The sequence below is a fragment of the Carya illinoinensis genome, chromosome 5, assembly GCF_018687715.1.
Source record: "Carya illinoinensis cultivar Pawnee chromosome 5, C.illinoinensisPawnee_v1, whole genome shotgun sequence".
Taxonomy (NCBI): domain Eukaryota; kingdom Viridiplantae; phylum Streptophyta; class Magnoliopsida; order Fagales; family Juglandaceae; genus Carya; species Carya illinoinensis.
Window position 1 is genome coordinate 38,989,952 of NC_056756.1, and position 14,335 is coordinate 39,004,286.

Here is a 14,335-nt window from a genome sequence, read left to right on the forward strand (position 1 = left end):
GTCAATGCCCTCCCTCAAATCCGCCTCAGAGCTCCGCACCAAAACCAAAGAATCCCATCAGATGGACCAAGGAGACTTCTCCAGGCTCGCTGAATCGATGTCTGAGCTCATCGAATTAAAGACCAAGTTTGTCTTTGGCCCGTTCCACCAGCCACCCATGCTTTCCAGCAAGCAATTGATAGTCATCTCCCTTGCCTCTTTAATTTTGGGTTCTCTCTCTCTGCAACCCATGAGTGTTGCCGTTGGTGTCACCACCTTACCATCATAGGGGGTTCGTTGAGCTGCAGCTATCTTCCCTCTCTGCCGTAGCCATCCCTGCACCTCCTTCTTCGATGAAGTCTCAAGCAGCTACTCGTAATCCTTATGTCACAGTGATGTTCCAGTGACTGCCCTATTGCCCCCCATGCACCATCGAACTCTGACCCACCACTATTGCGATGCCTCCATTCACCAAGAACTAGTCCATCATGAACCCCAACACCGAGAGGCTCAAGATCAACAAAAGCCCCAAGGTGTTGTGCTCTGAACTGGCGATTTGAAGCATCAGAACCTTTAGGAGAAAAATTTCACTTTGAGATCTCGGTGGGAGATCAGATTCGAGAGGTTTCCAGGTTCTGATCGAAACAAACGGGCCAGAGTTGCCTCAGATTTCTTTGGCACACGGTTTTTCCATAAAACGATGCCTCCAGAAGCAATTGATCTGGCTTCACGACTGCTGCAATACTCGCCAAGTCTTCCCTGCACAGCACTAGAACCATGCGCACACTCTCGCCTACCAAACGGTCACCCATTGCAACCACTTTTCAACTTTAAACATGAATTGTCTGTTGCTTGTGTTTCAATTCATTATCTTTACAATAAAATAAAATAAAATAAAATAAAAAGGTTGGTGGGTACTTATGGGGGGATGAATCTGAGTCACGAGATTTTGGGTTCGGTAAGTGATTACGACTATTATTGTAATAATAGTTAACTGGTCTCCTCTTTATAAGAGATAGAGGTAAATTTTTTTTATGATTAGCTTGACCTGTTTAACTAATAATTTTAGTTTTTCAGACAGGAGCTATGTACTGTGATCTTTTTCAATCTTATTAATTTTTACAGTACACGAAGGTTGAAATGACACTAAAGATAGTAGTCTTCTATTTCAAGTAAGTTTTTTAATATATTATTTGAAATTTCTAAGATACAAGTTTTATTTATTCTTTTTATACTTGTTATAAATTATTGATATCAAATTTTATATTGAAATAGAAATTGAGCATCCCTGAAGGATCGCCCTAAATCAATAATTTTATTGAGTATCTCATAGTTTAAATGAGTAATCCGTATACCAAAAGCTCATTATGATTAATGCACCTGAAGTTGCATAATTAAAATTGTGTAGAGGAAAGTCACTAAAGAATATATGTTTAAATGAACGTCTCGAATGTGCTCTTGAAGTAGTAATATCGAGTATGCTCCTGAAATAGCAATATCAAGTATAAAAGTTCACAATATATTCTAAATTTATGGTCTTTTAGTGGTTAAGCAAAATAATAAGTTTTTGTTAAGGAATCATTAGTCACATCCTAATAGTTCTGTATCATTCCCTGAAGTGAATGATATTGGATTTATATTATTTTATTCCCTGAAGTGAAAAGAATGATGCGTTTTATTTAAAGAAATTAAGAGATTGGACATGGTAATGAATATGTTTAGAATACTTTTATCAATTCGAACCAGAAGCTCGTATTGGAAAAGGTACTAGCTTTCTCTTTGAGATGATATTATACAATTATTGAATTAAATATTATGATGCATCAAAGTGATATGATTTAAAAATATTTGTATCTTTCATTATTATCTTGATCATCCAAAATTAATTACGATAAGTCGAATGATTTTTATATGGATGTCCATAAAGAACCAGAAGATTATTTTACTATAAAGTCTTAACACCATAAGTGGAAAGAAAAATTTGCTAGAAGTAAATAAGATGAAATAATTCGACGTTATCTTGATTATCATATGTGAACTGAAAGTTCAAATGATAATTAAATTATGGATGCAATAAGATAAAAATGTCTCATATTCTAGCTGCTAAAATCCCAGCGAGGATTGAAGTCCCTGTAGGAAAATTAAGAAATTCAGTAGTCTAAAGACATTTCTAAAAGCATGTGAGACTTATTGATACAAAAGATAAAACATCTCGAAAGAGAAAAGTACAAATAATTGGTGCTCCTAAAGAGGCCATACCCACAAAACAAGCAATAAAGTCCATCCAAATTTTCTGTATAAAATTCTCCTATACAAACTCTTGAAGAGTATAAATCTCCTGAAGAGTGCCTCCTGAAGAGGTTTTTCATGAAAATGTCTTCCCTTGAAGAGGGACAGGTATCTGAAAATAACGAGATCTCGATACATTTCATGAATATTGGAGAAATTATTGATAGAAATAAAATTGTTGTCGACAACGTATTTCCATATAAGATGGCAATTGACATTACTAGAAGTAATGGAAAAAGTGAATTAAGAACCGTCGAAGAATACCGACGTAAAATATTGGCCAAATTTGAAAAAAATAATTTCTGCAGAATTGATATCACTAGTAAAATATGATGCATCGGGACTTGTAGTCCAAACACCTAAAGAGGTGATGCTTGTTGAATATCAGTGGGTATTTATAGAAAAGAAATAAAAATATGATATATAAATCACGAGTTAGTTTCTCATAAACAATTCCTGCAAAATTGATATCACTAGTAAAATGTGATAAATATGGACTTGAAGTCCAAACACCTAAAGATGTGATTTTTGTTAAATATTAGTGGATATTTATATACATGATATAAAATGCCTGAAGCTTTTAATCAGAAAATGTGATATAGAAATCACAAGTTAGTTTCTCGAAAAACAATATTGATATGCTTTTAAAGTGGTTGAAATCATATTGAGATTTTTATTAACTTGAAAGTTACAGAGAGTTTGGATATACATGATTAACTGCATATTTATATGGATCATTGGATCATGATATATATATATAAATCCTTGAAGGATAGAAAATGCCTGAAACTTATAATCTGAATACATCTAGAAATATGTATTTTATCAAGTTTCAAAAATCCTTATATGATTTAAAGCAATCTAAACGTAAATGGAAACAAGTTATTATTGCAGTTTATATATATGATTTAAATGTCATTGAGGCTCCAGAAGAGCTCATGAAAACTGCACATATTTGAAATATAAATCTGAAACCCTTGCGGCTTCAAGGGGAAGATGAATGATATTATTAGTTCTAAAATACCATCTTTTAAAAATAATTAGTATTTCAGATTCATATTACGGGTTTAATAAGAAGTGTGCATTATTAAAATGAGAAATAAAATAGAGCACATAGAACATCTATCAGAAGATAGAAACACAAATGTGAATATTTGTGTAATATTATTTTATTATATCGAAGAAAAATTACAGAAATTTGAAGCATTTTGTCTCATTGTTTAAACGCTCTTGCTCTTTAAGAATCTGCATGGCATCCTTATCTAAAGGAGTAGGTAATCAAAAAGAAGATTTAAGCAAGGATTTTAAATTCCTATTCTCTTACTTTATTGATTCTATCTTCATGTTGGACTCCAGAAGAAGTCACTGAAGGATAGAAATGTTCTCATGGAGTTTGTCAACCCCACAAGTTTTTTATTGCAGTCACTGAGAAAATGCGACAATGGATGATGAATATCGGGTACCGAAACTCACAAGCTCATAGATAGCTTCATTATCTGACTTATTAGTCAGATCATTATTATATTGCATTATAGCACCTGTGCTAGAAGTAGGAACAACTAATAAATGAAGTGCAGAATACCTCATGTATTGGCCATGAGAAGATTGCTGAGCCATTGTAGAGTAAGAATGCAGAAAGAGATTGTAGAGTAAGAATGTAGAAAGAGATTGCAGAGTAAAAATGCAGTATGATTACAGAAAAGTGAAGAAGATGAGATGTGAATAAAGATGAGCTGAATATCTCTTTTATAGAGAAAATTATGACAAATTATTTCACAACATTTCTCGTGAAGCATCTTTCTACAAGCGATAAGAAGATGTAGCATTATAGCTCTACGGCGCCTGACAGCTACAGAAGAGCTGAAAATCCTGCGGTGCTCATCTGATCTAAAAAGTTGGCCACCGTTTTTGTTGAAAAAGGAGGTTAGCGGTTTAATATTGATAAATTCTTCACTAACTATGTTATTTACAAGAACTTCAGTAAAGCATAACTCTAGAAGAGTAGTGAATTCAATGTTAAAATGATCTTGAATCAATATTGTGAATTTCACTATAAAGTCTTGAAGCACTTTTATATAAACAAAACTCATCCTCTGAGTACTTCAATAGTTGCTCGATAATTTGATGAGCAGAAAGATCCATTTCGTCCCTGTGAAGACGATGAAGAAATTTTTAGTCCTGAAGTACCTTATCTCAGTGCAATTGAAATCCTAAATATTTGATTATTTTATCAACATGAATCAATTCCACAGTTAGTTGGATATACAGATGCGGGTTATTTTTCATATCCACACAAGAAGATTATTGCAATTCATGAGAAGAAAGTTAAAATTGATATCAAGAAGATACGGTCAAATAATAATTTGGCAGATTTATTCACTAAAACATTACTAACTGCAACATTTAAGAAGATTGTGCAGAATATTGGAATGCGGAGACTTTAAGACCTATTATCATGCACTTTTCAGGAGAAATAATGTCTTGAAGACTTGTGCTGATTGTACTCTTTTTCCTTCGTTAAGGTTTTACCCCACTGGATTTTCCTTTGCAAGGTTTTAATGGGGCAATCCTAAAGTACTCGGTGGTATACATGAATATTGTACTCTTTTTCCTTCACCATTGATTTTTTTCCACAGGGTTTTTTTCTTGGCAAGGTTTTAACGAGGCATATTCTTTAAATATGGTCATCCAAAGGGGAAGTGTTATAAACTATCTTATATTGTATGATTACATTTAGCCTTCATAATTGACCAAGTCGTAGTCGTCAATTAAGACTTTTGTAACCATATATATATGGGTATATTGATGTTATATCACACAATCAATTAGAATGGCTCTCTTTCATTCTCTCTTTATCTTTGAAACTCTCTCTTTTCTGATTGATTCACAACAATAAGGCTATTATAAACAAATCGAATTTAATTAAATGAATAGTAAAAGATGGAATATTCGCTTAATTATTTGATAATAATTCAGACTTTGCCCAACAGAGTCTAAATATGCTGAGATTTGTATTGAGGTATTTACTATTTCGGCGTATTTGAAGACCCATGGTGAGCATATATATGTTTTGGATAGCGCAAGATGAGCCTTATAGTACTAGCCCGGTGTTGGTGATCTGTTGGTCGATACATGTATTGAGATGCACATGCACACTGTTAATAGAGGAAACATTATGCATGCACGCGGGTTAAGGAACATAGGAAGTTGACATTAGGGGTGTTCATGTGACCCGAGCACCCGCTGGATCCAATTAGGCTGACCTGAGCTAACATGTATTTTATCAGGTATTATTGAGTGGGTTTCCAATCCAACTAAGTAACGGGTTTATTAATTGGTGTCAAGCAATCCAAAATTCCTCAAACCCTAGCCAGTAGCCGCCCACTCAGCCTTCTATGCTCACTTAGCCTTAAGTCCTCTGGCAACCAGCTCCATGTCCTTCTGGCCAACATGGACGCCAACGACAATGACATCGTCGAGTTCAACAAACTCATACAGGCCATCTTGCCCAATATGAGCACCAAATTCCCTATTTGGCTAATACCTGGTGCGTGACATCAGTAAGCATGAACAAAAAGAAGAAATTCACAAAAAAGAAAATATAACGAAATAGAAAATGGTGAGCAAAAAATTTTAGATTTGCCATGCAAAGAAGAGAAGAGAAGAGGAAAACACAAAAATGGAAAATAGCCTATATATACTGCTTGTAGAGAATTCTTCCATTAATTTTTGCCATCACCTCTTCCTACCAAAATCATCTTGCAACAACCACCATAAATTAAATTCCTTACCACTTGTCCACCATTAGTATAGCCACCCTCATTTCCAAAATCAGAGTCAGATCTGAGCCCACAAGCTGAGAGAGAAGCCAAAAAGCATAGCTTTTCTGAGTTTGCTATGCAAAGAAGAGAAGAGAAGAGGCTAAACGCCACTGTTTATAGATATGCTGCCTCTGCCATTGCTGCTAGTGTTGGGCAGGTCGAGGCTTGAGGATGCCTCACCTTCTCAGCTTGAGATCTTATCCTCCTTCGATCCCAAGAAAACTTCTCTCTCTTCCTCTCCCATGGTCTGTAAATCTTTGAATGATTTAAACCAATTTATGTTTCTGGAAGCATGGATAACGACCATGTTTTTAAAGTCAGGTCATAGGGGTTCAACCCGATTTGCTTTTGTTCTGATCGAGTCAATTCGGGATGACTCCCTAAATAAGATCCCTCGGGTTGGGTCGAGTTCAAAACCAGATTTAAAAGGCCAGGTTGCAGGCCTAGTTGACATATAGGCCTCATTTGGATTCAGAAAGCGTTTCATCTTATCTTTGAATCCAAACCAGCCCATATAGTAGATCACACAGGTTTACCTAGTGAAGCGTTATCCTAGTGAATCAATTAGTCTCAACAAGAAGGCAGGCAAGTAGTACTTGCACTCAAAAGTGTGGACAATGCATCAAGAGACAAGAGTGTCACCTCCCCGGTCACTTTGTATAGATTTGATCTTGACATCAAGAAAAATTTCTGCTTGTTTTTGAAATAAAAGAAAAACTTGATCTACATCAAATTTCAACTTGATTGGATATAACCAAGTATAAGGACTACAAGAACTAACAAACGAAATATAGTACTTGAAGTCATTAATTGGAATCATAGGTGTAGGACTCTATACATCAATAAAACCTAATCAAAAAGGAGACTTGGCAGTAAAGCTAGTGGCAGCTAGAAAATGATGGCAATGGCGTTTGGCTAGTTGACATAAAAGGCGGACCTAGGGCTCCTTATTGTACAAAATTAGAAGTTGAAAGCGGTTTATAAGAACTTGATGAACAAGATGAAGAACTGGATGATCCAAGCAATCATGCTAGCAACCAATTAATGAAAGCCTGTTCACAAACAAAAGTAGCCATACATCATGTAGTTGATTGGCACGGGTACAGACCATCTTTAGTCTGATCGATGCGGACACTCCCTTTGGATCGATCCTTTGATATAATAAAAACAAAGAGGATGTGTTGGAATGATAGGAAGAAATAGTAAAGTGAAAAATAGAAATCAATCATATACGACACAAAATTTATGTGCTTCAATAATATGTCTACATTGTGAGAGGGAAGTTTGAAATACATTGTGAGAATACAAGAAAATTTTCACTCCTTACACTTTCTCACTCTCTCCCTAGTGCTTCTATTTCTTTCTATGTTAAAAAATGCCTCACAATTATGTTTCAAAACATATATATATATGTACGATGTGGTGAAAAATCTAAGGCAACATTTTGGAATTATTCACTTAAGCAAAGTGTTGAATGAGCCTTGATTAAACTCTCTGCCTAAGTTTCAATCGAGCGACCTGTTGAGTGACGTCGTGCAAACTTTCTATTTGGTGTTTTCTCAGCTCACAAACCAAGCTCCATAAACCCAACAATCTCCCACTAGGAGACTAGTTCAACCACATGTCAACCACTCTCCAACAAATGCCCTTCACCTTTGTAGCTCCTGTATTCAAGCTAGAAGACCAATTGAAGTCGTGCATGACTCTAGTTCGTCACATGTAGTTCCCTCAATCAACATATCTGTAGGGTAGCTCACATCTCCCACTGCACTGGTAATACCTGGTCTCGTACAGACCCTAGCACACATCAGAGAACCAATAGCCGAGGCCCCCTTCTAACTTAGGTGACTAATCTCTCCTCCTATTGCCATCTTACTAAGTTTTCAGCCGATGTGCCCACCTTTTGTGCAATGTTCCTCCTTAGAAGTTGATGTGAGAATTTATTTCACACATTTTCTTAGTCCTAATTGTTTTGATTTAGAGTGTTTTGTATGTTTCTTAACTCGTTTGTTTATAATTTTAGGTGTCTTTTATATTTATTTAATTGTTGAGAATTCTTGATATTTTATAGTTGTTTAATTATTAAATTAGGTTAGAATTTGGATGATGTGAACAGGTAGAAATTGGGCTAGGCTCAAAGAGCAAATCCTAGTTGGTCTGATCTAGTTAAACCATAACACTGTTAAGTTTTTGGGTTCTAACTGTAGCAACATACCTCGGTTTTAGGTTTTGTTTAGCTAGTTAGAAATCTAAGACATTGACCTAAAACTTTTATGTAGAGCTAAAAAACCGGTTCTACCGTTTTGTAGTTCAAAATTTAGCAAAAATGAAGAAGTTAGAATCTGTCTGAAAGTTTATTACAGCCCAAACCCTGCTTCAGTTTTCAACTTGTATCTAGAGTTCTAGAAGTTAGAATAAAGCAAGTTTAGGTGCGTTGAAAATCTGAGAAGTAGATCTAAAACATTCATGAAGGTTCTAGCTCAAAAATATGTCATTATGATGTTCTAAATTTAGCTAGAAGTCGGAAAGCCAAGAATTCTAAATTTTCAACAGCATATATGAGGAGTATCTTTTGATTTAAAATTGAAAAAATAGAATCGATTTTGAATGGATTAGATGGCCTGAAGATATGGAAGGAGGTTTTCTTTCTTTTTTTTTTTTTTTTTTATAAAAATAAATAGACTTCTAGAAAAAAAAAAAGGAAGAAAGAGAAAAGAAATTACAAAAGGAATTCACAAGAAATTCAAATTCAAAATACGTTAGGAGATAGTCTGAATATATTTTAATATTTTGACCATAACTTCCTACTCACATATCCAATTGATTTGATTCTTAATGATTTGGGAATCTATTGTAAAGGGCTACAACTTTGTCTCTAATAATAATTCTAAAATTTGAACTTCTAAAACCTGTACCCTGATGCCAAAATAAGTCTAAAAAGTCAGGTCATTTTTTAAGGGAAATCAGGAAAAACTTAGGGTTTCTTTTCTACCATATATAAACATATTATTGATACGAAATTGGGGGAGGAGAATTGAAAGGAGTAGCTATAATTCTAATAGGAGAAGCAAAGCTCACGATTTCTATAATTATGAAATTTTTTTTTCTATAATTTTTAGTTGCTAAATTGTTATTAAGAATGTTGAATTCGAATTTATATTTGAGAAATAATTGGATTGTTTTATCAATTATGACTTGCTAGTTTTCTTATTCTAGAGATAGGATGTAGTCCTTGGATTTTTAATATGATGTGAATATGGTTGTATTGAATATCCTTTATTAGTTGCAATTTGATGATTTCAGTTTTCATTCTTGCAATTTACTGGCCATGAATTGCATGTTTAAGATGTTGAATGAAGTAACAAAGGTTGAAGTTCAATGTTAGTTCATGAATTCATCAAACCTTGGCAATGTAGTTTAGAAATAAATACACACCTTTGTGACCTACATTCAAGAATTTCACAGAGCACAATGAGTTTATATTGATTTCTATAATCATGACAGTAGACATATGATTAATATAGATATAGGTGTTATATCTTTAAAGAGGATATCACATAAAAAAGGAGAATTCGGTCATTGTAATTAGCAAAATATTAATACAAGCAACCATGTTAGTAAACTTCTTTACACCTGACTCCCACTTACTTGAACTCCCATCTCAAAAGATTTTAACATGGTTCCACGGTTTACCACCTTCAGTCAAAAAGATATAATTCAAGGTGGGTGAATAAATGTGTAGAGGTCTGGGCATCCTGGAAGCCTTGCAAGCAACAACTGTAGCTGTAGACAACCCTAAATCACCAGACCTACTCACTCCATCTCTCTCACCTTTGCTTTGCACTATGGTCTCAGGAGATTTCCCTATGCTTGCATATTTTAATTCATAAAGAAATGAAAAACTGACTCCTTTATGCTTCCCTAACCTCAGGAGATTTCCCCAGGCTTACATATTTCACCACGTTCACAGCATCATCCTCAGTCTTCTTCAAATCCCGATAGTCTCTTTAGATGTGGCCCGTCTTGCCACAATACCAGCAAGTTGATTGCTGCCTAGACCTTGACTTTCTCTTATTCCTATTTCTGGACTCTGACCTATCATATCCCCTACTCAAGTGTTAACATTCTTGGTAGAACCCAAATCCAAACCCAAAATCTCTTCTAAGAACCTTTTCAACAAGAATTAGGACTCAAATATTACCGTATTTCAATTTAAATGGGAGCTTATGGGTGAGAAGATGACTAGTGATCTTCGAGGACCATACGATCATATTCATTGCCCAAACCCCTAAGAGGTGAGAAAATAATGCCAGCATCAATTAAATGTTGGGCTGTGGAGCTTGGTTTATGACTAAGAGGAGGCAAGCCGAAAGTTTGTTTTGACTTTTGCTCAACATAGCACTTGAACAAATCTCAGACAGAGAGTTCACTCAATACTCGCTTGTTAGTTGGCTTGAGTGGGGCTAAGACAGAGACTTCGCTTGATGCTTTATTGAGCAAATAATCTGATAATTGAATCTACTAAGGTTTCTGCCACATAACCTATATATGTACATTGTGAATAATACAGACATAAGATCATTGTATTTTCACCTCAGTATATTTTGACATTCATCAAGGGAATAGGATTTTATGCATCTTCGTAGATATAGACACGTTGCTGAATTACGTAAATTTTGTGTTGTGTGTGATTGATTTATTTTTTTACTTTATTTTTTTTTTATTATTGGTTTTCACAACAATAAGTATCAAACTGCAATGACAACTTTGTAGACTCCACTACAATGGAAAAGACTTTTTGCAAGGAACATATAGTGTTGCAAAAAGTCAAATTTTCATTGTAAAAAACCATTTGCAAGGAACATTTGTCATTGCCACATTCTAGGAAAAGCCGCATTGGTGAATGTCTATACTATTAACATGCATGATGTGATTTAATTTGTAAAAGAAATTTAAAATTACATTCTCTTACAAATTAATTATGTAATGTTGACAAGATAAAGAGTGAACAAAATGCCTAAACTTCTTGCATGAAATAATTTAATACGCAAAAGATGTAAAATAATTTCTCTTACAAATCATTTACCCCATGTTAACAATGTGAATGACATAATATTCTTTGCATTAACATGTAAATAATTAATATTTTAAATCTATATTAACAAATGGAAAAAATAAAATATGCTTTTTTATTTGTATAATTTTATATTTGTGTCGAATGGTAATTATCGTAGGTGCGTTATTTTGTCTAGATGTATCCATCCAAATACAAAAAAGTAGATGCGTGGTTTAAGTTTTTGTGATTGAAATTAGTGGCTTTATCAATATTACCGTCATTATATTATTGTTCTCCACAAATTCTGTGAAGAAGGTCGAGGTGCTTCCTTTTGTTTTTTTCTAAACAATGTTATCAACGTGGCCTAATAATCAATGAACAATAAATTAATATTATATTTTATGTGATAATTTAAAAAATTTATAATGAGGAGATGAGATAAAATGAAACGCTTTCTGAAATGTTAAACTTATATATAAGATGAGATCAAAGTGACCAAAATTTTTTAATTCATACTTTCTGTGTTAAACTTATATATGAGTACTGCACATGGAACCAAAATATTATATGGTTTTTTTTTTTTAATTATGAAAAAATTCGGAGCATAAGATTACAAGGAATCTGGTATTGGATGATCAATATATATATATATACTAGGTGGGAGTAACGTGCAAAGCACGTTTGTCTAATTTTATGAAATAATTATTTGTAAAAAATAATATATATTTTATAAAAATTATTGATGTCACTTAATAATTTAAGACATATTGGAGAAAATAAAAAAATTAGTTCAAAGTATCATATAATCCAATACATGTTTATAACATCTATAATTTTAGCAAAGATGTATATGAAAAATTTAATAAAAGTCTAACACAAACGGTAGTTCAAAATATGTGTCGTTTGATGTTTGTATTATATTTCATCAATTTATGTCATCCTGTAGACAATCAATAGAGACAACATTGAAATTCTTATTTTGTTGTTGGTTGAGTCGATCAGGGACAACATAAAGTTAAAACATAATCTTTTTATAAAATTTGTGGTATAATATTTTCTATATATAGCATATATATAAATCATAAAATATATTTTGAAATTGTTGGCCGAATTTACTCTTTCTTGATTAGCTCAAGGATCACGGCCTTTGTCACGTGCCTATCATAGCAAGCCCACGTATGGAATATAACTTAGCGGAAGCTATGCCCTACTACCATGGGAAAAAAAAACACTTTGATTAAACACACTTATATTATATATTATATGAGATTTTTAAATTTGAAATACTCAATAATTTGAGTTAATGAAACGTATAATATACGTATATTATATTTAGGGATTCACGTCTTATGCACCTAATACACGTGTATATGTTAAGGAGAAAGAGAAAAATATAATAACTAATTTTTAATTACTTATTATTATATAAACTATTAATATTATAATTATTGAGATTAATAAATCATATAACAACATTAAATGTTATCTCTCTCAACATTTATGTCTTCATTTTATGTGTCAAACCGTTAAAACAAACGGTGTTAACTTTAACGGAAAAACAAGATTTTCCGTTTCATACACACTTTTTATATATAGAAGATATATATATTAAGTCCGCCTTTTGAAATATTTCTTAAAATTGGAAAAGCGTTAGGGATGAGGCAGAGTTAATTTAAAAAAGACTCAAAGTAATTAAGTTGGATGATTTATTGGAGAAGTACTAGAGAGCTTTAGATTATTAAATTGATGAAGTACACATTATATAACGGCAAGGAAATAATAGAGCAAGTATATAAATCTAGTTGTAAATACAACTGTGTACTAATATGTGTATTAATTTAATGTGATTGATCAAAAAATAGATTTTATTAAAAACAATACTAATGTAAATTTTGAAAACGAATGAATCAGTATTAGTATGCAGATTAGTACGCAACTTTACTTGTATGTAGTAAAACTTATTTAAATATTTTTTAAAAATAATTATAAATTATTAAAAAATAATTTATTAATTATTAAATAAAAATAATTAAAAACATATGTTAAATAACTTTTTCGAAAGAATGTCTTGGGACATAAATCATTTCCTTTTGTACAAATTCTTGTACTTGTATCGAAAGGTTTTGATATAGAATAATGCTACATACAGTTGTATAGTATATAAATATCGCGTAATCATTTTAAAAAATAGTGAAGTCCACGATTAAAAAGTTAAAATTTTTTTTATATAGATCCCATATTAATTTATTTTTTTAAAAAAGACTGTACAATACTTATATAATTATGTTTATTTTCTGATAAAAAAAATACTTATATAATTATGACTATAAATATTATTATTATTTTTTTTTACATAAATACTATTAGTTGGCAATAATTTTGAATTGAAAATAGCAAATAAATAAATAAATATTGCATATTATATTCTAGCACTCAAAATCAGAGACTATTTTCGAGTCAAAAGTTGGCAGTACTGTTTTCAAAAGTACACATTGAAGCGTTGACATAAGAATTAACATGTAATATATATATTTATATAATATATGACAAAAGCATTAATTACATCAGAAGCATTCCAAAAAGTTGAGATAATAATCCTGGATTTTTATTTAAAAATAAACAAGAAAAATTATTTTATTATTATTTATAAAACTCTTATTTAAATTAAAAAATATTTTTAATTTATTTTATTTAATTATTATAATTTTATTAAATTTTTAAATAAAATATAATAAATTATTTAACTTTTTAAAATCAAAAAATAAAAATAATATTAAAAAATAATATTCTAATAATATTTTATTCAACTTTTAATTTTCATTTCATTTTATTTCAACTTAACTCATTATCTAAATCTCTCTAAATATTTCATTATTATCTACAAATTATTTATTATTATTTATTATTTTATTATTATTATTTATATATCATCAAAAACTATCTTAATATCTAAACGGAACCTCGAAAATTTCTTTAAATCCTTGATCTTAAACACTGTTATTATTTTGAGCCTTGCCACGTGCTTAGAAAGAACTAAAAGATCCATAAAGCTTGACTCGATTACCTAGTGGCAAGTAGAAAGTCTACATTTGATTGTGATCATCACGATTTAAGAGATGGAGATCCCTGTGAAGTTTGTTTGAACTCTCGATTTAAACTAGTAATTGTTTGAAATTCTAACCATTTTTCT